Here is a 25,587-nt window from a genome sequence, read left to right as displayed (position 1 = left end):
ATGACCTGGAAGTCACAACAATAGACAACCACAGTCTGCTTAAACTAATAACTCACAAACAATTATACATTTTCATGTCTTTATTGAACACACCGTGTAAACATTCACAGTGCAGGTTGGGAAAAGTATGTGAACCCTTGGATTTAATGACTGGTTGACTCTCCTTTGGCAGCAACAACCTCAACCAAACATTTTCTGTAGTTGTGGATCAGACCTGCACAACGGTCAGGAGGAATTTTGGACCATTCATCTTTACAAAACTGTTTCTGTTCAGCAATATTCTTGGGATATCTGGTGTTAACCGCTCTCTTGAGGTCATGCCACAGCATCTCAATCGAGTTGAGGTCAGGACTCTGACTGGGCCACTCCAGAAGGTGTATATTCTTCTGTGAAGACATTCTGTTGTTGATTTAGATCTGTGTTTTGGGTTGTTTTATTGAGCTTCAATTGGCAGACAGGTAGCCTTACATTGTCCTGCAAAATGTATTAAAAAACTTGGGAATTCATTTTTCCGTCGATGGTAGCAAGCTGTCCAGGCCCTGAGGCAGCAAAGCAGCTGCAAACCATGATGCTCCCTCCACCATACTTTACAGTGGGGAAGAGGTTTTGATGTTGGTGTGCGGTGCCTTTTTTTCTTCACACATGTGAACAACATGTGTTGTGTGTTCCTTCCAAACAACTCAACTTTAGTTTAATCTGTCCACAGAATATTTTCACAGTAGTGCTGTGGAACATCCAGGTGCTCTTTTGCAAACTTCAGACATGCAGCAATGTTTTTTTTGGACAGCAGCGGCTTCTTCCGTGGTGTCCTCCGATGAACACCATTCTTGTTTAGTGTTTTACACATCGAAGACTCGTCAATAGAGATGTTAGCATGTTCCAGAGATTTCTGTAAGTCTTTATCTGACACTCGAGGATTCTTCTTAACCTCTGACACTAGGATTCTTCTTAACCTCATTGAGGATTCTGCTCTGTGCTCTTGCAGTCATCTTTGCAGGATGGCCACTCCAAGGGAGAGTAGCAACAGTGCTGAACTTTCTCCATTTATAGACAATTTGTCTTACCGTGGACTGATGAACATGAAGGCTTTTGGAGATACTTTTGTAACCCTTTCCAGCTTTATGCAAGTCAACAATTCTTAATCTTGGGTCTTCTGAGATCTCTTTTGTTGGAGGCATGGTTCACATCAGGCAATGCTCCTTGTGAATAGCAAACTCACATTTTTAGTGTTTTTTATAGGGCAGGGCAGCTCTAACCAACATCTCCAATCTCGTCTCAATGATTGTACTCCAGGTTAGCTGACTCCTGACTTCAATTAGCTTTTGGAGAAGCCATTAGCCTAGGGGTTCACATACTTTTCCGACCTACACTGTGAATGTTTAAATTATGTATTCAATATAGACAAGAAAAATACAATAATTTGTGTGTTATTAGTTAAGCAGACTGGTTGTCTGTTGTTGTCACTTAGATGAAAATCAGATCAAATTTTATGACAAATTTATGCAGACATCAAAATAATTCCAAAGTGTTCACATACTTTTTCTTGACACTGTAGTTCGGTCGGTGGCGGTCATGGAGAGCCAATCGTGTGCAGTCCACCACTCTTCACCGATCTAGGCCACACACACACACCCACACCACAAACACATACCCCACTCCAGCTCAGCACCAGCAGCACAGGCAATCCATACCAGTGCGACCCTTCAATCAATTCACATTTGAGTTGAATGGTGATGTTTCGGTCTCACTGATGACATAAAGGACCAGGGTCAGACTTTCATCAACGTTTATGAAAGCAGGCTTGGCGGTAAGGCTATAGCCCTGGTTGAAGGGATAGGGTGAAGAAAAATGGAGAACAATATCCATGTCTTATCCCACCTTTTCAACTTTCGTCAAGGTTAATTTACAAAGCCATTCCCAGATTATACCTGTGTGATCTGGCAAGGCCTGTGTTCAGAGTGTAAGACGAAGGTTTTAGCTGTAATGATACACACACACACACACACACACACACACACACACACACACACACACACACACACACACACACACACAGGCACACGGGAACACCTGAGCCACAGGCAACTAAACACTGTGTTGTGTGTGTGTGTACCATTCCATCTTTCTCAGACATCTGAGAGATATGACTTCAACCATTGTCTCTGGCTCTTTCCATCAGTGCCAGTCCTATCTGAAACTATTGTATATTGTGGTCTAATATTGCAGTCGGTAACATTTGATCTAAATTAGGTCATTTCAAAAAGCATTACAACCCGCCCGGGGGATAGCAGAGGATGATCCATTGTCAACTAGAAATAAAAGCACCATAGAGCTTTGGTCAAATGTAGTGCACAATATAGGGTATAGTGTCCTATTTGGAACGCAGTCCTAGACCATCCTGGAGGTAAAGTGTGGATTGGCCTTTTTCAGAGCATATTTACTGTAGCCCTCTATATAAATCATATTTTATTTCTCATCTCCAAAATACCAATTTCACAACACAGACCCTGGTCTGACAGAATTTGTTTTTGGGGGGCTAGAAAGCTCCAAGTGCCCCCCTCCCTTCTTCTTCTTCTTCTTCTTCTTTCCAATCTCCCAGTTTGCAGTGTCATCCGTCTCAACAATAAAGTGTGATTGAAGGTGTGCCTGTAAGGCCCTCTTTCTCAGGCTTTCTCTGCTTACTTGTAATTTTTCCCCTCCTATACCTGCCCCGTAAGGAGCTGTGCTTGGAATTGCTTATTTGGCAACAAATTTGAGGGAGAAAAGCTTAGTCTGAGGCAATTGCCGAGGGGAATCTTTAAAAATATAACTTTAGATTTTCTCAATGACAGGGGGTGGAGGGCATGTCTACCACACACACACACCCCAAAAAGATAAGGAGAGATATATACAGGGATGAGGGGGTAATTGTGATAATGAGAAGATAATGTGTCCATTATGCTTAATCTAAAACAAGACGCTGCAGTGTCTATGTGGCCATATTTTTGCCGCTCACTTGCTGATGGAAATGGCTTTGCGGATCTTATTATTCTCCGGAGAGCGTAAGTGGTGCTGCAAATTTTGGTCTGATGCCCCAACAGGAGTATAATTCATGTGCAGGCAGGAAGCAGTGGGGAGGCTGAAGGAGAGGCCAGGTCACTGCACACTGTAATATATACTGAACAACAATATAAATGCAACATGTAAAATGTTGGTCCCATGTTTCATGAGCTGAAATAAAAGATCCTAGAAATTGTCCTAGAAACACGTATTTCTTTTAAATGTTGTGCACAAATTTGTTTACATCCCAGTTAGTGAGGATTTCTCCTTTGCCCAAGATAATCCATCTAACTGTCAGGTGTGGCATATCAAGAAGCTGATTAAACAGCATGCTCATTACATAGGTGCACCTTGTGCTAGGGACAAATTGTGATGCTAATGGCTTATGCAGCTAGCGGAAGTATTTTTGTGTGGAAGTCTCATTGATGCAGTCTGTTCAGGTCATTTCAGTTCTGTTCAGTTCAGTCTATCCACCTGCCAGTCAGTCCATCCTACAGGTATTCTAGTTATACTGTTTGCTATTCTCTCCTCAGGAGCGTCTGTGTGTAATTTATTTATTTTACCAATTATTTTGTCATGTTATCAACAAAGTACATTACAGTATTATTATGCCAAGTTTTATAATGACCCGTTGTTTATTTGTGCATTTGAACAACAGCATAAATGAACCTATTTCACTTTTGCATGTAAACAGAATCAGCACTGCTGCCAATGGCAGGCACAAACACAACACAAGCACCAGGAAAACGCAACAAGCACAGATGCGACAAGTGAAAATAAATGATCTAAACTGGAGATAGGTAGCTGGCATAATGTCACAAGTATGATGAGCTCACCAGTAAATTTAGTTACACTTCAAATTGCCATGCAAGCAAGCTACCGGTAGCTAGATAAAGCTTCCTGGTAGCTAGTTTCCCACTAGCTAGCATTTTACTCAGGGGAAACAAAAAACAGTGTTGTGCATTGGGCAGCCTCAGAGACATTTTTTTGTTTGACCAGATACACAAGAAGGTTCTAGATAGTGTATCCCTCTCTTTTGACTGTTGATGTCAAGGTCAGGTCCCAGGCTCCCATTGACTCTCATGATTGTTTATTTACAAGTTCATTGCAATTTTCTTTTTAGTTCCATCTGTTCAGTACCTGATAGAGCAGACCTAGAAGACGGATGTTCATTTTGATGCCACAGGAAGGTCCAAAATTGATTGAAGTGGATTTAACAGGTGACATCAATAAGGGAGCATAGCTTTTCACCTTGATTCACCTGGTAAGTTTATGTCATGGAAAGAGCAGGTGTTCTGTACCATTATTTTTTTAAACAGTACACTACACAAATAAGACAGACTTTTCTGGACATTTAAAACATAATTCTTGAATTATATAATATACATTTTGTACAAAAAATATATATATACAGTACTAGTCAAAGGTTTGGACACACCTACTAATTCAAGGCTTTTCCTTATTTTTTTTATTATTTTCTACATTGTAGAATAATAGTGTAGACATCAAAACAATGAAATAACACATATGGAATCATGTAGTAATCAAAAAAGTGTTAAACAAATCAAAATATATTTATAACGCTCGTCGGAAGAAGTGAACCAAGGTGCAGCGTGGTACGTGTTCATGATTCTTTATTAAATCCGAACACCAAACAAAAGACCAATGAACGTCACATTCCGTAGGCTATGCAGAGCTAACAAAAAACAACATCCCACAACCTAAGGTGGAAAAACATGCTGCCTAAGTATGGTTCCCAATCAAAGACAACGATAGACAGCTGTCCCTGATTGAGAACCATACCTGGCCAAAACATAGCAAGACAAAACATAGAAATAAAGAACATAGAATGCCCACCCAAATCACACCCTGACCAAACCAAAATAGAGACATAAAAAAGGCTAAGGTCAGGGCGTGACAATACTTTAGATTCTTCAAAGTAGCCACCCTTTGCCTTGATGGCAGCTTTGCACACTCTTGGCATTCTCTCAACCAGCTTCTCCTGGAATGCTTTTCCAACAGTCTTGACGGAGTTCCCACACATGCTGAGCACTTGTTGGCTGCTTTTCGTTCACTCTGTGGTCCAACTCATACCAAACCATCTCAATTGGGTTGAGGTTGGGTGATTGTGAAGGCCAGGTCATCTGTTCTTCTCTCCTTCTTGGTCAAATAGCCCTTACACAGCCTGGAGGTGTGTTGGACGACAGTCCATCATTAATTTACCAGCCTTAGACCGTTGCGCCACTCGGGAGCCATAGAAAATAGTACAAATAAAATAATAAAGAAAAACCCTTGAATTAGTATGTGCGTCCAAACTATTGACTACTACTGTATATACACTGTATGTGTGTGCATTATTATTAGTTATTATTCGTTTTGGAATGGATGGCCAGTAATAAACTGGTCCTGAACATCTCTAAAACCAAGAGCATTGTATTTTGTACAAATCATTCCCTAAGTTCTAGACCTCAGCTGAATCTGGTAATGAATGATGTGACTGTTGAACAAGTTGAGGAGACTAAAATACTTGGTGTTACTTTAGATTGTAAACTGTCCATCGTCAAAACATATACACTATATATACAAACGTATGTGGACACCCATTCAGACTAGCGGATTCGGCTATTTCAGCCACAGCTGTTGCTGACACGTATATACATTTGAGCCACACAGCCACATAGCCATGCAATCTCCATAAACACACTTTAGCAGTAGAATGGCCTTACTGAAGAGCTCAGTGACTTTCAATGTGGCACTGTCATAGGATTCCACTTTTCCAACAACTCAGTCAGTTAGTCAAATATCTGCCCTGCTAGAGATACCCTGAACAACTGTAAGTGCTATTATTGTGAACTGAAAATCTCTAGAAGCAACAACGGCTCAGACGTGAAGTGGTCAGTCACACAAGCTCACAGAACAGGTCCACCAAGTGCTGAAGCAGGCAACGCGTAAAAAATGGTCTGTCCTCGATTGCAACACTCACTACTGAGTTCCAAACTGCCTCTGGAAGCAACGGCAGCACAATAACTGTTTGTCAGGAGCTTCATTAAATGGGTTTCCATGGACGAGCAGCCGCTCACAAGCCCAAGATCATCATGTGCAATGCCAAGGGTTGGCTGGAGTGGTGTAAAGCTTGCTGCCATTGGACTCTGGAGCATTGGAATCGTGTTCTCTGGAGTGATGAATCACGGTTCACCATCTAGCAGGCCGACCGACGACTCTGGGTTTGGCGGATGCCAGGAGAACTCTACCTGCCTGAATGCATAGTGCCAACTGTAAAGCGAAATCCATGCAGAACTGGTTTGTCGAGATCAGTGTGGAAGAACTTGACTGGCCTGCACAGAGCACTAATCTCAACCCCATCGAAAACCTGTGGGATGATTTGGAATGCTGCATGCCAGCCAGGCCTAATCTCCCAACATCAATGCCTGACCTCACTAATCTTCTTGTGGCTGAATGAAAGCATGTCCCCGCAGCAATGTTCCGACATCTAGTGGAAAGCCTTCCCAGAAGAGTGGAGGTTGTTATAGCAGTAAAGGGGGGACCAACTCCATATTAATGCCCATGATTTTGGAATGAGATGTTCGATTAGCAGGTGTCCACATACTTTTGGTCATATAGTGTAGATTCAATGGTTGTAAAGATGGGGAGAGGTCTGTTCGTAGTAAATAAATGCTCTGCTTTTTTGACACCACACTCCACAAAGCAAGTTCTGCAGGTTGTAGTTTGATCTTATTTTGATTATTGTCCAGTCATATGGTTAAGTGCAGCAAAGAAAGACCTAGTTAAGCTGCAGCTGGCCCAGAACATAGTGTCACGAGTGTTAATATTAATACGATGCATGACAGTCTCTCTTGGCTAGTTCAGGAATGACTGACTGCATCACTTCATGTTTTATAAGAAACATTAGTGTGTTGGAAATTCAAAATTGTTTGCATAGTCAACTTACACACACCACTGACACACACTTACCCAACCAGACATGCCACCAGAGGTCTTTTCACAGACCTCAATTCAAGGAAATGCACAGTATTATAAAGAACAATGAGTGCATCTAACTCCCTTCCATCTCATACAGCGCAAGTGCAACAGCAACCTGGTTTCAAAAAACAAATAATGCATCACGGCACAACGCGTCTCTCCCTTTTGTCCAACTTGTTGTGTGTATGTACTGACTGTATGTGGAACTGACAGGTGCACACACACTACATGTTCATATTTTTAAATCTATGTAAATTGTAAAGTATTTTGTCTGTTATTGTCTGTCTTTTTTGTTATATGTCGGACCCGAGTAAGAATAGCTGTCGCCATTCGCGTTTGCTTATGGGGATCCCAATAAAGAACATTTAAAATCCTGTTGAGTTAGCTATGGACGATCGGTAAATTGCACAATGTACATGGGACAATATGTTAAAATTTCAATAGCTCCTTCAATGACTGAAAAACCTCAAACCAACTATAAATTGTAGAAATTCGTATACAAATATTAAAAGCATTTGCTTGTGCAACATGAAAATATTGTCTCATTTACATTGTGTAATTTATTGACAGTCCCTAACTAGCCCTGGAGATAGGCTATCCAAAGCCAATCCAATTTTGCCACGGTCGCACAAAAGCCGGCTGAAGCTAAATGGCAAAATAATTTCCCTAACTCTTCCCACCTGCGAACACACACAAGAAACACTCATAATCAAACCACACCCTGAAACGAACTCAAGTTTGAATTCATTCATGCCCACTAGCATTTCTTTATGAACCAAATCGAAATCGAGGCAAAATCAGCAAGTGCGATCGCCCTTTAATTAAGATTATCTCATGTTTTAAATTGTGACACTCTACCAACTGCTATGGTTCATTATTTCTGGAGATTTTGTTTCTCAATCCAAGCAAATATCACATGCATACAGTGGGCTGTAGTTGCATTCTAAATGGCATCCTATTACCTACATTTGACCAGGGCCCACAGAGCTCTGGTCAAAAGTAGTGTACTATATAGAGAATAGTGTGTCATTTGGGACGCATACAGATTTCAGTTTAATCTACAATTGGACATTGATTTTTCGTGGTTCCATTTTTCCATCTTCCATTCCTTTTCTTCTGTGCTCTCTGCTCTTTGGGTGGGTGGTTGCCTGGACTGCAGCAGAGCAGTCAGAGCTGTGAAGCAGATAAAACCTCTGGAAGGGGTTTACAAAACGCACTCCAAAGTACATCCAAGTTTACAAATGCAATCGATAGACCTCGCATTAGCCAGCAGTCTGGACAGGAAGGCCGGAACATTGAGGAAAATACCCTGTCTGGCACCGTGGTGGGATGGAGAGTCCTGGCCAGGTCCTGGGTCTATGAGCCGCCTATCAGCCTATCAGAGAGCAGAGCTGTGGCAGTAAGATGAAGATGGATGACTACTGGAGGCTGGAACTAGCACTCTTCAGATAAGCATTCTCCAGAGAGGGACAGATAATTTGGCTGCTAAAGCCCCATCTCCCTTTGAAACACAATCAACCCCCAAGGTTGAATCTCTAGCACTCCAGCTACTGTATCCCTACTCCAGTGCATGGCTGTAGGCAGGCAGGCCAGACAAGAAAGCAGGAGAAGTTTGTCTGATTCGTCTTTTAGAACACCAAGGGCACCATGAAGTTATTTATTTTACAATGATTTTTACTGCGGTTAAAGCCTGGTCCCGTTTGAGTCTTTCTGCCATTGCCAAAATGTCAAGAGCTGGTCATAACCTGCTAACATAATTGTGAATTTACTTTATGGTTTTGTCTTATTACTATTCAAGAATGGTCGTTTAAAGTAAAATATGGATGGTAGTATACCGTTTTCAAGGTGTTGAGTAGTTCAGGCCCAGACTCTTTCATCTCTTTGTTGAGCTCTAAAACGATCTCGTTCCCAATCTAAAGTAAACTTTGCGTATTCACTGGAGGCAGTACTCGCATGAATACTTCTGCCATAGATGATAAATCTCTCTACACCTAATTTTCTACCATGCGAGGGAGCTCAATTCATCTTTGTGTCGTCTTTAATTTTACATTTGGAGATATAAACTGCAGGTCTAGGAGATGTCAAAGAACTTAAACTACAATGGGACTTCTTCCCTAAATTCTCCATCTTTGCATAGTTAAGCGGTTTGGCAAGTTTCTTCAAATACATTTCACTGCCTTTCAGTGACTGCCAGGCAGCCAACGAGTATAGTTCTGGTCAGAATGCCTTTTTAGAAACAGTGACTGTTTAATGATTAAATCGTGGGCATTTATTACATATTACTGCAACATATAGATTATGTTTTTGTTGCATAATAAGTACATAGCACCAGTGGTGGAAAAAGTACCCAATTGTCATACTTGAGTAAAAGTAAAGATACCTTCATAGAAAATGAGCAAGTCCCCCAGTAAAATTCTACCTGATTGAAAGGCTAAAAGTACAAATATTTGTTTATATTGAATGTTTAAACAAACACTATACTTGCAGTGAAACCGCATCACATTAGTCATCTTACAGACTCACATCCAGAGTGACACACAGAAGCAACCAGAGTCAACGCCCTGCTCAAGGGCACGTTGACAGATCTCCCACAAGGTCAAAAATGGGGACCCGAACCAGCGGTCCATCAGCCACCGTCCCAAGCTCCCAAACGCCAGCCCTCCAAGATCCCCCCACAGTTCCCCAAGAGCTGCTCCTCAATCATCCGAGACCCCCCCTACACAGAAAAAAATAAAATAATTCCACCCCCTCCCCCAATGCACTAATGACCAACAAATGAACAAAAGAGAAAAAACACCAAAGACATCAAGGACAAAACTCATAACAGCAAGGCCAACTGAATATGTTTGAGTTCATGTATGGCACTATTTACCTGTGTGTGTGTTGGTGTACATGCACATGTGTGCATTGGAATACGAGTGTGTGTATATACATGTGTACAAACACACGGCATCAGCCTCAGGCAAACCGGCGTTAGATGTAAAACACTGCCCCTCACAGTGTCATTCAAACATACTTTTTGTTATGTTTTAGTCTGACTTTATTTTTTATACTTTTATCTTTGACCGTCATTCTATCCCCACCCAACAACACTCCCACTTGTCTCCAATTCCACGTCCCCAAGCCTCAGCTTCCCTCAGCCCATCCCATCTATCTCTGCTTGCCACCCTCTTCGGATTTCTACGCACCATACACTACTGTTCAAAAGTTTGAAATGTCACTTAGAAATGTCCTTGTTTTGAAAAAAAGCAAATTTTTTTGTCCATTAAAATAACATCAAATTGATCAGAAATACAGTGTAGACGTTGTTACTGTTGTAAATGACTATTGTAGCTGGAAACTGATGATTTTTGATGGAATATCTACATAGGCGTACAGAGGCCCATTATCAGCAACCAACACTCCTGTGTTCCAATGGCACGTTGTGTTAGCTAATCCAAGTTTATCATTTTAAAAGGCTACTTGATCATTAGAAAACCCTTATGCAATGTTAGCACAGCTGAAAACTGTTGTGGTAATTAAAGAAGCAATACAACTTCTTTAGACTAGTTGAGTATATGGAGCATCAGTGTTTGTGGGTTCGATTACAGGCTCAAAATGGCCAGAAACAAAGAACTTTCTTCTGAAACTTGTCAGTCTATTCTGGTTCTGAGAAATGAAGGCTATTCCATGCGAGAAATGTCCAAGAAACTGAAGATCTCATACAACACTGTGTACTACTCCCTTCACAGAACAGCGCAAACTGGCTCTAACCAGAATAGAAAGAGGAGTGAGAGGCCCCAGTGCCTTACTGAGCAAGAGGACAAGTACATTAGAATGTCTATTTTGAGAAACAGATGCCTCACAAGTCCTCAACTGGCAGCTTTAGTAAATACTACCCGCAAAACACCAATCTCAACGTCAACAGTCAAGAGGCGACTCGAGACGTATTTTGTTTTATGAATGCCAAGTATGTCTACTTCACCGTCAACCCATTTTATAGGTAAACTGCAGGGTAAAGTAAAAGTTGTATTTTTTAAAGATCCAATATGTAATATTGTACACTTATCATAATTAGGTTTTAGTCCAGAGAGTACAGAAAAGTTATCTAGATCTTGAATGAGACATTGCAGGGATCTAGCTTGCAGACTTAACATAAAACTTGAATCATCGGCATACATGGACACCTTTGTTTTTAAGCCTCTAATCCTCTAATGTTGTTATTTGATCTGATTTTAATAGCTAGCATTTCGATGGCCATAACAAATAGATATGGTGACAACTCCTCTTGACAATTCAAAACTCTCTGAGAAGTAGCTGCTTTTTACTCTTTAACACCTAAGGATGTTATATATTATATAATCACCAAAATGGAAAAAAATCTAGGCATAAAATCCAGTCTTACTTTATCAAAGGCCTTTTCAAAATCCACTTTAAATATACGGCCTGGCTTCTTAGACATTTCACAATGTTCTATTATTTCTAGTAGATGTCGTATATTATCTCCAATGTATCGTCCATGTAAAAAACCTGTGTGATCAGGATGAAACCTGGTAAAACCTTTTTAATTCTGAGTGCTATGCATTTCGCTAGTATTTTTGAATCACATCACTGAAGTGTCAGGGGCCTCCAGTTTTTTAGATAGACTGGATCTTTATCTTTGCCATCTGTGTCTTGTTTTAATAATAGAGAAATCAGACCTTCATGATGAGTACCTGACAGACTACCATTCCTATAGGAATAGTTAAAACAAGCTAACAATGGAGCTTTGAGTATATCAACAAATAATTGATATACTTCTACCGGTATGCCATCAAACCCTGAGGTTTTTCCAGACTGAAATGATTTAATAGCCTCAAAAAGGTATTTGTCTGTAATTTGGCCTTCGCAGGGATCTTTCTGTACATGTGTTACTTTTCAATTTTTTTTATTATTTGGAAAGAATTCCTTACAATAATCGTCATTCAGTTGGTGAGGATGAGATGGAAAAGAGAACACCTGCTTAAAATATGTAGTTTCTGCAAAATCTTTTTGTTAGATTTCCTGTGTTTGCAGTGGCGTGCCGTGGGCCTGGGGGCTGGGCCTTCAGTGAGGTCCTACACAGTCCCACCCCAATTAATCCACCTCTTATTACCATCATTATGATGCCATGGCTCTAGACACTATACATTTAGACAGAAACGCAGTATAAAACCAGGCGTTGTGTCACCCTGAAATTGACATTTTTATTCATAGAATTGCAGGGGAAGAGTACAATACCTTTTCATTGTGCAGCTCCCGTTCCCCTGCGTGCTTGTTCGTTGAGCTGACATCCACTCGGATGTCCCCAAAAGTTTTCAAAAGCATCATTGCTTGTAAGTGCCCAGCCGTGTCTCATTGCTGCCTTGGTTAGACAACTCAAGTTTGCAAAGCCAGTGTGGCTCCAAACACCAAATCTATCACTTGCAAATAATAGGCATTCCCAGCAGTACAGTTTGCAGTGCTTCTCGGAGCCTGTGAGCCATTGATAGCGCTCGTAGTTGGAACTTTGAAAGTGGCGAACGAACCCCTTTCCAGCCTGTGACAGGCTTTGTAGCGTCGGCGTCGGGCGGCCTCTCCTGACAATGTCTAACTTTTCTTGAAAAGTTTGTCTTGAGAATGGCGTTATAATTATATCCTCGACCAAATCGATATCTTCTCCTCCTTCGGCCATTGTGGGTTAAAAAAACAGCTTAGTAGTACGCAAATTAATTACTTTATCAAATTCAGTTTCTTAGTTCTGAGGTTTGCATAGACCTGCCCATATATTACCTGCCTCTCAATATTGGTAATCCAATCAAAAGACGTGCACGCACTACGCCTGCTAGCTAGCTCCTGTGTAACACTGGAGCCAGCCAGCAGGCGTACAATAGCCAACTCTAAAACTGATTGTTTTACACTAAATTTTCATTTCCATTCACTTTAAGCTACAAGCGCCCGCACTGTTGATTCTGAAGGCCTGCGGGCAGATTTTAGACCCCTGGCAACACATGATGGCTGAATATGATTGGATAAAAGATCTAACATAAAGACCAGCCCTCCAAATCTCAACCTGGGCCTGGAAGCAGTGCAACCAAGAGGAAAGCTATGAAATTAAGAGTATTACTCTTACTCTGGGGAATAATTTATTACATATTTCCCTTGTTAGTCTTGTCTTTTTAGCCAGAAACTGCTTTTTTTTATTATTGATGAATATTGAATTGAATGACCTCTGAAGGTACATTTAAAGGTATCCCAAACACTAAGGGGATTTGCTGAACCTATATTATACTGGAAAAATTCAGTTATAAATGATTTTGTCTTCGTTAAAAATGAATTGTCCTCCAGTAAACTTTGATAAACTGTCCAATATCCCTGTCCACTTGAAAATTATATAAGAGTTATTTGAAGACCAATTAGATGATGATCCGATTGCATTCTGTCTCCTATTAAAACTGTTTTAACCTTTGATTCAAGAGAGAAAGAGACAAGAAAGTAGTCAAGACGACTAGCTTGATTAAGTCTCCTCCATGTTTATCTCACGAGGTTGGGATTTTTTAGTCTCCAAATATCCACTATTTCTAATGTGTCCATAATATTTTTGATTTCCTTAAGGACACGGTGATGATAGTTTGTGGAGTTATTTCCTTTATGGTCCATTGAGGTACTTAACACTGTTTATTCTACCACCATAATGATTTGATCATTTGTTGCCTGTAAATTCAAAACATTTGAATAAATATTTTCAAAGAAGTATGGATCATCCCGATTTGGACCATATAGATTAATGAGCGAAATCCATTTTTCATCCACTTTCATATTGAAAAAGATCCACCTTCCTTGGAAATCGTATTTGCACATTCAGATCGAAATGTTTATTAATTAATATCGTCACACCTTTTTGAGGTCCTTTGTCCATGATAGGAAATTATTTCACCACCCCATTCCTTTTTCCATGCAACTTCATCAAGGATGTAGAGTGAGTTTCTTGTAAACAATATATGTTATATTCCTTTTCTTTTAGCCATCTAAAGACTGATCTTCATTTCAAAGTATTTGTTTTAAAATATACTTAAGTATCAAAAGTAAATGTAATTACTAAAAGTATCATTTTTTTCAAATTCCTTATATTAAGCAAACCAGACTGCACCATTTTCTTGTTTTTAAAATGTATGGATAGCCGGAGGCACACACCAACATTCAGACATAATTTACAAATGAAGCCAGTGTGTTTAGTGATTCCGCCAGATCAGAGGCAGTAGGGATGACCAGGGATGTTAGGTTGATAAGTGCCTGAATCGGACCATTTTCTTGTCCTACTAAGCATTCAGAATGTAACGAGTACTTTTGGGTGTCAAGGAAAATGTATGAGGAAAAAGTACAATATTTTCTTAAGGAATGTAGTGAAGTAAAAGTAACAGTAGTCAAATATATAAATAGTAAAGTAAAGTACAGATACCCCCAAAAACTACTTAAGTAGTACTTTAAAGAATTTTTACTTTAGTACTTTAGAACACTGCATAGCACATAGTCTGGTTGATGATCTAAAGTTGTGTTAAAGGATGTAAAGTCCCCTTTCCATGTGACAGAAAAGTTACTTACTTGTTGATCCTAGGATAGACAGTCCCCCATAATGTCACGCCTTGGTTTTTGTATTTTGTGTTTTCGTTATATATTTGGTCTGGCCAGGGTGTGACATGTGTTTATATATTGTATTTTCGTATTGGGGTTTGTAGTATTTGGGATTGCGGCTGAGTAGGGGTGTTGTATAGGCTTGGCTGCCTGAGGCGGTTCTCAATCAGAGTCAGGTGATTCTCGTTGTCTCTGATTGGGAACCGTATTTAGGTAGCCTGGGTTTCACTGTGTATTTCGTGGGTGATTGTTCCTGTCTCTGTGTAGTTTCACCAGATAGGCTGTAATTAGTTTTCACGTTCCGTTTGTTGTTTTTGTATTTGTATAGTTATTTCATCGCTTTTGTCATTAAAGTCATGAGTAACCACCACGCTGCATTTCGGGCCGACTCTCTTTCTACAAACGAAGAACGACGTTACACATAACTCATCCAATATGAAAATATTCATATTATGCTCTCTGGAAAATAGTATTTTGTAGAATAAACCCAAAGGCCACTGTATTTCTCCTTATTTATATTGCTCTGAGCCCCATCTCTATGTCACACACACACACACACACACACACACACACACACACACACACACACACACACACACACACACACACACACACACACACACACACACACACACACACACACACACACACACACACACAAACACACAGTGAGTTTTCAGAGGTGAGGCAGGGCCACTGTTAAAGCTCTCAGGCACGTTTGCTTGTCACGCTAGTTTATCTACCCAGACGAGAAGATTTGTGACCTTTATCAAATCCCACCTGAAGTTTTTCTTCAAGTGTATGGTTTTCTATTTGTGAATTATAAACTAAATGCATCACTAACTTCTTCACAGAGCAAGAGGACCATGTGCTTCCTCACAGTCCAAGGTGTATTTTTTTGTCTTCTCCCCCCCCTCCTTTCTCTCTCTTTCTCTTTCCCTCTATTTATCTCTCCTTCCCACACACTGTCTTTCCCCTCTCTCTCTCTCTCTCTCTCTCTCTCTCTCTCTCTCTCTCTCTCTCTCTCTCTCTGTGAAAGTTTATTTATTTAATTTTCTCTCCATTGATATCCCTGTGGTTTCAATGGACCATTGATCTCTATCAATTGGAATGACTAACTGATAGCGTTCTCAGGGCTCCTGTCCATGTTCCACTGAACCATGATTTACCAATAACCCTATTAGAAAACAGGAGTTATTCAGAACATGATCAATATCTCTAGTAGACAATGGTAGTAATTCAGAACCATGATATCAATAAACCTAGTAAACAATGGTAGTCATTCAGAACCATGATATCAATAACCCTAGTAAACAATGGTAGTCATTCAGAACCATGATATCAATAACCCGAGTAGACAATGGTAGTAATTCAGAACCATGATATCAATAACCCGAGTAGACAATGGTAGTCATTCAGAACCATGATATCAATAACCCGAGCAGACAATGGTAGTCATTCAGAACCATGATATCAATAACCCTAGTAAACAATGGTAGTAATTCGGAACCATGATATCAATAACCCTAGTAGACAATATAAATATTTCCGAACCATGATACTGATAAACCTAGTAGACAATGGTAGTCATTCAGAACCATGATATCAATAACCCTAGTAAACAATGGTAGTAATTCAGAACCATGATACCAATAACCCCAGTAAACAATGGTAGTAATTCAGAACCATGATATCAATAACCCGAGCAGACAATGGTAGTCATTCAGAACCATGATATCAATAACCCTAGTAAACAATGGTAGTAATTCGGAACCATGATATCAATAACCCTAGTAGACAATATAAATATTTCCGAACCATGATACTGATAAACCTAGTAGACAATGGTAGTCATTCAGAACCATGATATCAATAACCCTAGTAGACAATATGAATATTTCCGAACCATGATACTTATAAAACTAGTAGACAATGGTAGTCATTCAGAACCATGATATCAATAACCCTCGTAGACAATGGTAGTCAATCAGAACCATGATATCAATAACCCAAGTAGACAATGGTAGTCATTCAGAACCATGATATCAATAACCCTAGTAGACAATGGTAGTCATTCAGAACCATGATATTAATAACCCTAGTAGACAATATAAATATTTCCGAACCATGATACTTATAAACCTAGTAGACAATGGTAGTCCTTCAGGACCATGATATCACTAACCCTCGTAGACAATGGTAGTCAATCAGAACCATGATATCAATAACCCTAGTAGACAATACAAATATTTCCGAACCATGATACTTATAAACCTAGTAGACAATGGTAGTCAATCAGAACCATGATATCAATAACCCTCGTAGACAATGGTAGTCAATCAGAACCATGATATCAATAATCCTAGTAGACAATATAAATATTTCCGAACCATGATATCAATAACCCTAGTAGACAATGGTAGTCATTCAGAACCATGATATCAATAACCCTAGTAGACAGTATAAATATTTCCGAACCATGATACTTATAAACCTAGTAGACAATGGTAGTCATTCAGAACCATGATATCAATAACCCTAGTAGACAATATAAATATTTCCGAACCATGATACTTATACACCTAGTAGACAATGGTAGTCATTCAGAACTATAATATCAATAAACCTAGTAGACAATGGTAGTCATTCAGCACCATTATATCAATAACCCTAGTAGACAATGGTAGTCAATCAGAACCATGATATCAATAACCCTTGTAGACAATGGTAGTCATTCAGAACCATGATATCAATAACCCTAGTAGACAATGGTAGTCAATCAGAACCATGATATCAATAACCCTCGTAAACAATGGTAGTCAATCAGAACCATAATATCAATAACCCTAGTAGACAATGGTAGTCATTCAGAACCATGATATCAATAACCCTAGTAAACAATGGTAGTCATTCAGAACCATGATATCAATAACCCTAGTAAACAATGGTAGTCATTCAGAACCATGATATCAATAACCCAAGTAGACAATGGTAGTCATTCAGAACCATGATATCAATAACCCTAGTAAACAATGGTAGTCATTCAGAACCATAATATCAACAACCCTAGTAAACAATGGTAGTCATTCAGAACCATGATATCAATTACCCAAGTAGACAATGGTAGTCATTCAGAACCATGATATCAATTACCCTAGTAGACAATGGTAGTCATTCAGAATCATGATATCAATAACCCTAGTAAACAATGGTAGTAATTCAGAACCATGATATCAATAACCCTAGTAAACAATGGTAGTCATTCAGCACCATTATATCAATAACCCTAGTAGACAATGGTAGTCAATCAGAACCATGATATCAATAACCCTAATAGACAATGGTAGTCAATCAGAACCATAATATCAACAACCCTAGTAAACAATTGTAGTCATTCAGAACCATGATATCAATAACCCTAGTAGACAATGGTAGTCATTCAGAACCATGATATCAATAACCCTAGTAGACAATGGTAGTCAATCAGAACCATAATATCAACAACCCTAGTAAACAATGGTAGTCATTCAGAACCATGATATCAATAACCCAAGTAGACAATGGTAGTCATTCAGAACCATGATATCAATAACCCTAGTAGACAATGGTAGTCATTCAGAATCATGATATCAATAACCCTAGTAAACAATGGTAGTAATTCAGAACCATGATATCAATAACCCTAGTAAACAATGGTAGTCATTCAGGACCATGATATCAATAACCCAAGTAGACAATGGTAGTCATTCAGAACCATGATATCAATAACCCTAGTAAACAATGGTAGTCATTCAGAACCATGATATCAATAACCCAAGTAGACAATGGTAGTCATTCAGAACCATAATATCAATAAACCTAGTAAACAATATAAATATTTCCGAACCATGATACTTATAAACCTAGTAGACAATGGTAGTCATTCAGAACCATGATATCAATAACCCTCGTAGACAATGGTAGTCAATCAGAACCATAATATCAATAACCCTAGTAAACAATGGTAGTCATTCAGAACCATGATATCAATAACCCTAGTAAACAATGGTAGTCATTCAGAACCATGATATCAATAACCCTAGTAAACAATGGTAGTCATTCAGAACCATGATATCAATAACCCTAGTAGACAATGGTAGTCATTCAGAACCATAATATCAATAGCCCTAGTAAACAATGGTAGTCATTCAGAACCATGATATCAATAACCCTAGTAGACAATGTTAGTAATTCAGAACCATGATGTCAATAACCCTAGTAGGCAATGTTAGTAATTCAGAACCATAATGTCAATAACCCTAGTAGGCAATGGTAGTAATTCAGAACCATGATGTCAATAACCCTAGTAGGCAATGTTAGTAATTCAGAACCATAATGTCAATAACCCTAGTAGGCAATGTTAGTAATTCAGAACCATGATGTCAATAACCCTAGTAGGCAATGGTAGTAATTCAGAACCATGATGTCAATAACCCTAGTAGGCAATGTTAGTAATTCAGAACCATGATATCAATAACCCTAGTAGGCAATGGTAGTCATTCAGAACCATGATATCAATAACCCTAGTAGACAATGGTAGTCATTCAGAACCATGATATCAATAACCCTAGTAGACAATGGTAGTCATTCAGAACCATGATGTCAATAACCCTAGTAGACAATGGTAGTCATTCAGAACCATGATATCAATAACCCTAGTAGACAATGGTAGTCATTCAGAACCATGATGTCAATAACCCTAGTAGACAATGGTAGTCATTCAGAACCATGATATCAATAACCCTAGTAGACAATGGTAGTCATTCAGAACCATGATGTCAATAACCCTAGTAGACAATGGTAGTCATTCAGAACCATGATATCAATAACCCTAGTAGACAATGGTAGTCATTCAGAACCATGATATCAATAACCCTAGTAGACAATGGTAGTCATTCAGAACCATGATATCAATAACCCTAGTAGACAATGGTAGTAATTCAGAACCATGATATCAATAACCCTAGTAGACAATGGTAGTCATTCAGAACCATGATATCAATAACCCTAGTAGACAATGGTAGTCATTCAGAACCATGATATCAATAACCCTAGTAGACAATGGTAGTCATTCAGAACCATGATGTCAATAACCCTAGTAGACAATGGTAGTCATTCAGAACCATGATATCAATAACCCTAGTAGACAATGGTAGTCATTCAGAACCATGATATCAATAACCCTAGTAGACAATGGTAGTCATTCAGAACCATGATATCAATAACCCTAGTAGACAATGGTAGTCATTCAGAACCATGATATCAATAACCCTAGTAGACAATGGTAGTCATTCAGAACCATGATGTCAATAACCCTAGTAGACAATGGTAGTCATTCAGAACCATGATGTCAATAACCCTAGTAGACAATGGTAGTCATTCAGAACCATGATATCAATAACCCTAGTAGACAATGGTAGTCATTCAGAACCATGATATCAATAACCCCTAGTAGACAATGGTAGTAATTCAGAACCATGATGTCAATAACCCTAGTAGACAATGGTAGTAATTCAGAACCATGATGTCAATAACCCTAGTAGACAATGTTCAGAGTCATTCAGAACCATGATATCAATAACCCTAGTAGACAATGGTAGTCATTCAGAACCATGATATCAATAACCCTAGTAGACAATGGTAGTCATTTTGAAACATGATATCAATAACCCTAGTAGACAATGGTAGTATTTTACAACAATGGTATAAATCAGTAACAATAGTAGTCATTCAGCATTATCATATAAAACCCTAGTAGACAATGGTATTCATTCAGAACCATGAAATCAATAACCCTAGTAGTCACAATGGTGACAACAGTCATTCAGAACCATGATATCAATAACCCTAGTAGACAATGGTAGTCATTCAGAACCATGATATCAATAACCCTAGTAGACAATGGTAGTCATTCAGAACCATGATATCAATAACCCTAGTAGACAATGGTAGTCATTCAGAACCATGATATCAATAACCCTAGTAGACAATAGTAGTCATTCAGAACCATGATATCAATAACCCTAGTAGACAATGGTAGTCATTCAGAACCATGATATCAATAACCCTAGTAGACAATGGTAGTCATTCAGATGAATGATATCAATAACCCTAGTAGACAATGGTAGTCATTCAGATGAATGATATCAATAACCCCAGTAGACAATGGTAGTCATTCAGATGAATGATATCAATAACCCTAGTAGACAATGGTAGTCATTCAGAACCATGATATCAATAACCCTAGTAAACAATGGTAGTCATTCAGAACCATGATATCAATAACCCTAGTAAACAATGGTAGTCATTCAGAACCATAATATCAATAACCCTAGTAAACAATGGTAGTCATTCAGAACCATGATATCAATAACCCTAGTAAACAATGGTAGTCATTCAGAACCATGATATCAATAACCCTAGTAGGCAATGGTAGTCATTCAGAACCATGATGTCAATAACCCTAGTAGGCAATGTTAGTAATTCAGAACCATAATGTCAATAACCCTAGTAGGCAATGTTAGTAATTCAGAACCATGATGTCAATAACCCTAGTAGGCAATGTTAGTAATTCAGAACCATACTGTCAATAACCCTAGTAGGCAATGGTAGTAATTCAGAACCATGATGTCAATAACCCTAGTAGACAATGGTAGTAATTCAGAACCATGATGCCAATAACCCCAGTAGACAATGTTAGTAATTCAGAACCATGATGTCAATAACCGTAGTAGGCAATGTTAGTAATTCAGAACCATACTGTCAATAACCCTAGTAGGCAATGATAGTAATTCAGAACCATGATGTCAATAACCCTAGTAGACAATGGTAGTCATTCAGAACCATGATGTCAATAACCCTAGTAGACAATGTTAGTAATTCAGAACCATGATGTCAATAACCCTAGTAGACAATGGTAGTCATTCAGAACCATGATGTCAATAACCCTAGTAGACAATGTTAGTAATTCAGAACCATGATGTCAATAACCCTAGTAGACAATGGTAGTCATTCAGAACCATGACATCAATAACCCTAGTAGACAATGGTACTCATTCAGAATCATGATATCAATCGCCCTAGTAGACAATGTTAGTCATTTTGAAACATGATATCAAATACCCTAGTAGACAATGGTAGTATTTTACAACAATGGTATAAATAACTAGTAGACAATAGTAGTCATTCAGCATTCAGGACCATGATATAAATACCCTAGTAGACAATAGTAGTCATTCAGCATTCAGAACCATGAAATCAATAACCCTAGTAGGCAATGGGAGTCATTCAGAACCATGATATCAAACACCCTCGTAGACAACAGTAACATTTCAGAATCATGATATCAATCGCCCAAGTAGACAATGTTAGTCATTTTGAAACATGATATCAAATAACCCTAGTAGACAATGGTAGTATTTACAACCATGGTATCACATAACTAGTAGACAATAGTAGTCATTCAGCATTCAGGACCATGATATCAATAACCCTAGTAGACAATGGTAGTCATTCAGAACCATGATATCAATAACCCTAGTAAACAATGGTAGTCATTCAGAACCATGATATCAATAACCCTAGTAGACAATGGTAGTCATTCAGATGAATGATATCAATAACCCTAGTAGACAATGGTAGTCATTCAGATGAATGATATCAATAACCCCAGTAGACAATGGTAGTCATTCAGATGAATGATATCAATAACCCTAGTAGACAATGGTAGTCATTCAGAACCATGATATCAATAACCCTAGTAAACAATGGTAGTCATTCAGAACCATGATATCAATAACCCTAGTAAACAATGGTAGTCATTCAGAACCATAATATCAATAACCCTAGTAAACAATGGTAGTCATTCAGAACCATGAAATCAATAACCCTAGTAGGCAATGGGAGTCATTCAGAACCATGATATCAATAACCCTAGTAGACAATGGTAGTCATTCAGAACCATAATATCAATAACCCTAGTAAACAATATAAATATTTCCGAACCATGATACTTATAAACCTAGTAGACAATGGTAGTCATTCAGAACCATGATATCAATAACCCTCGTAGACAATGGTAGTCAATCAGAACCATGATATCAATCACCTTCGTAGACAATGGTAGTCAATCAGAAACATGATATAAATAACCCTAGTAGACAATATAAATATTTCCGAACCATGATACTAATAACCCTAGTAGACAATGGTAGTCATTCAGAACCATAATATCAATAACCCTCGTAGACAATGGTAGTAATTCAGAACCATGATATCAATCACCAGTAGACAATGGTAGTCATTCAGATCCATGATATTAATAACCCTAGATAAAAGGGTAGTATTCAGAACCATAATATCAATAACCCTAGCAGACAATGGTAATTATTTAGAACCATAAATTCAATAACCCTAGTAGACAATGGTAGTCATTCAGAACCATGATATCAAACACCCTCGTAGACAATAGTCATATTTCAGAACCATGATATTAATAACCCGAGTAGACAATGGTAGTCATTCAGGACCATGATATCAATCTCCCTAGTAGACAATGTTAGTCATTTTGAAACATGATATCAAATACCCTAGTAGACAATGGTAGTATTTTACAACAATGGTATAAATAACTAGTAGACAATAGTAGTCATTCAGCATTCAGGACCGTGATATAAATACCCTAGTAGACAATAGTAGTCATTCAGCATTCAGAACCATGATATCAATAACCCTAGTAGGCAATGGGAGTCATTCAGAACCATGATATCAAACACCCTCGTAGACAACAGTAACATTTCAGAATCATGATATCAATCGCCCTAGTAGACAATGTTAGTCATTTTGAAACATGATATCAAATACCCTAGTAGACAATGGTAGTATTTTACAACCATGGTATAAATAACTAGTAGACAATAGTAGTCATTCAGCATTCAGGACCATGATATCAATACCCTAGTAGACAATAGTAGTCATTCAGCATTCAGAACCATGATATCAATAACCCTAGTAGGCAATGGGAGTCATTCAGATGAATGATATCAATAACCCTAGTAGACAATGGTAGTCATTCAGATGAATGATATCAATAACCCTAGTAGACAATGGTAGTCATTCAGATGAATGATATCAATAACCCCAGTAGACAATGGTAGTCATTCAGATGAATGATATCAATAACCCTAGTAGACAATGGTAGTCATTCAGAACCATGAAATCAATAACCCAAGTAGACAATGGTAGTCATTCAGATGAATGATATCAATAACCCTAGTAGACAATGGTTGTAATTCAGAACCATGAAATCAATAACCCAAGTAGACAATGGTAGTCATTCATAACCATAATATCAATAACCCTAACAGACAATGGTAGTATTTTACAACCATGATATAAATATCCCTAGTAGATAATGGTCGTCATTCAGAAGAATGATATCAATAACCCTAGTACACAATGGTAGTCACTCAGAATCATGATATCAATAACCCCAGTTGACAATGGTAGTCATTCAGAACCATGATATCAATAACCTGGCTAAAATGGTAGTCATTCAGAACCATGATATCAATAACCCTAGTAGACAATGGTAGTATTTTACAACCATGATATAAATATCCCTAGTAGATAATGGTAGTCATTCAGAAGAATGATATCAATAACCCTAGTACACAATGGTAGTCACTCAGAATCATGATATCAATAACCCCAGTTGACAATGGTAGTCATTCAGAACCATGATATCAATAACCTGGCTAAAAATGGTAGTCATTTAGATCCATTATATCAATAATCCTAGTAAAAATCGTTGTCATTCAGAACCATGGTATAAATAACCCTAGCAGACAAACCCTAGCAGTCATTCATAATCATTATATAAATATCCCTAGTCAACAATGGTAGTCATTCTAATAAAACGGAAGAGGTCACAATTGGAGGTGTTGCAAATTGTGCAGCAGTTATTACCTCATGCCCATGAGCTCTTGAGCCCATCCACCACTAAACCAACACATACACTAACCGACACACTCAGACGCACGCACATACACACTCACACCCTTTAGGTATATGAGACAAATGATGATCTCCCGTTGTTAAAAAGGAAGACACACACGCTGGCTGTTAGCCTAATGAGTCTGTTTTCATTCAAGCTATTTTACAACATCAGGACCACGGTATAATTAGCACTATTAAATTAATAAAGTTGGCACTCCGATACCTGCAGACATCAATGTCTGTCACTGTGTGTTTCCCTCGGCTAAATGTATGTGTGCACAGTATGTGTGTGTGTGTATGTGTGTATTAAAGAGAAGAGAAGGAACAGACACTTTCTTCTTTACTCCAAAGCCTTGCTCTAAAGTCACAGAAAAGAGGATTCCTGTTTGTTCTGACTGATTTGAAGATAATATCCTCCATGATCAGACACACTTTTACAATTCCCTTCTTTCTTATTCCCAGTGTTCACAATGTGTTTTATTGGTAATAAGAATCATCCCCCAGCAAATCCACTGAGAACTGTTCGCCTGAGCATTAGTTGGCTGGCTGACACACTGGAATATAATGGGAGCAACCAGCGATGGCTAGCTGTATCTCTATTGGTCGACTCTCACAATCCTCTCTCTCTCGCTCTCTATCTCGCTCTCTCTCTCTCTCTCTCTCTCTCTCTCTCTCTCTCTCTCTCTCTCTCTCTCTCTCTCTCTCTCTCTCTCTCTCTCTCTCTCTCTCTCTCTATATATATATATATATATATATATATATATATATATATATATATATATATATATATATATATATATATATATATCGGACTCACTCTTTCCCTGTCTCTCTCTTCTATATACATATATCTCACTCTCTCTTTCTCTCTCTCTCACTCTAGATCTTTCCCTCTCTCTCTCACTCACTCTTTTTCGTTCTCTG

At 38.5% G+C, this 25,587-nt stretch overlaps 1 protein-coding gene across 1 annotated transcript in view; it reads left to right on the top strand.

Moving 5' to 3' along the window:
- LOC118397653 (CUB and sushi domain-containing protein 3-like) overlaps positions 1-25,587 on the top strand; it is a 660,396-nt gene that overhangs the window by 192,754 nt on the left and 442,055 nt on the right. The window lies entirely within an intron of this gene.

The sequence above is a fragment of the Oncorhynchus keta genome, chromosome 19 (genome assembly GCF_023373465.1).
Source record: "Oncorhynchus keta strain PuntledgeMale-10-30-2019 chromosome 19, Oket_V2, whole genome shotgun sequence".
NCBI lineage: Eukaryota > Metazoa > Chordata > Actinopteri > Salmoniformes > Salmonidae > Oncorhynchus > Oncorhynchus keta.
The sequence above is the reverse complement of the archived record's forward strand: the minus strand, read 5'-3'. Positions and strand labels throughout refer to the sequence as shown.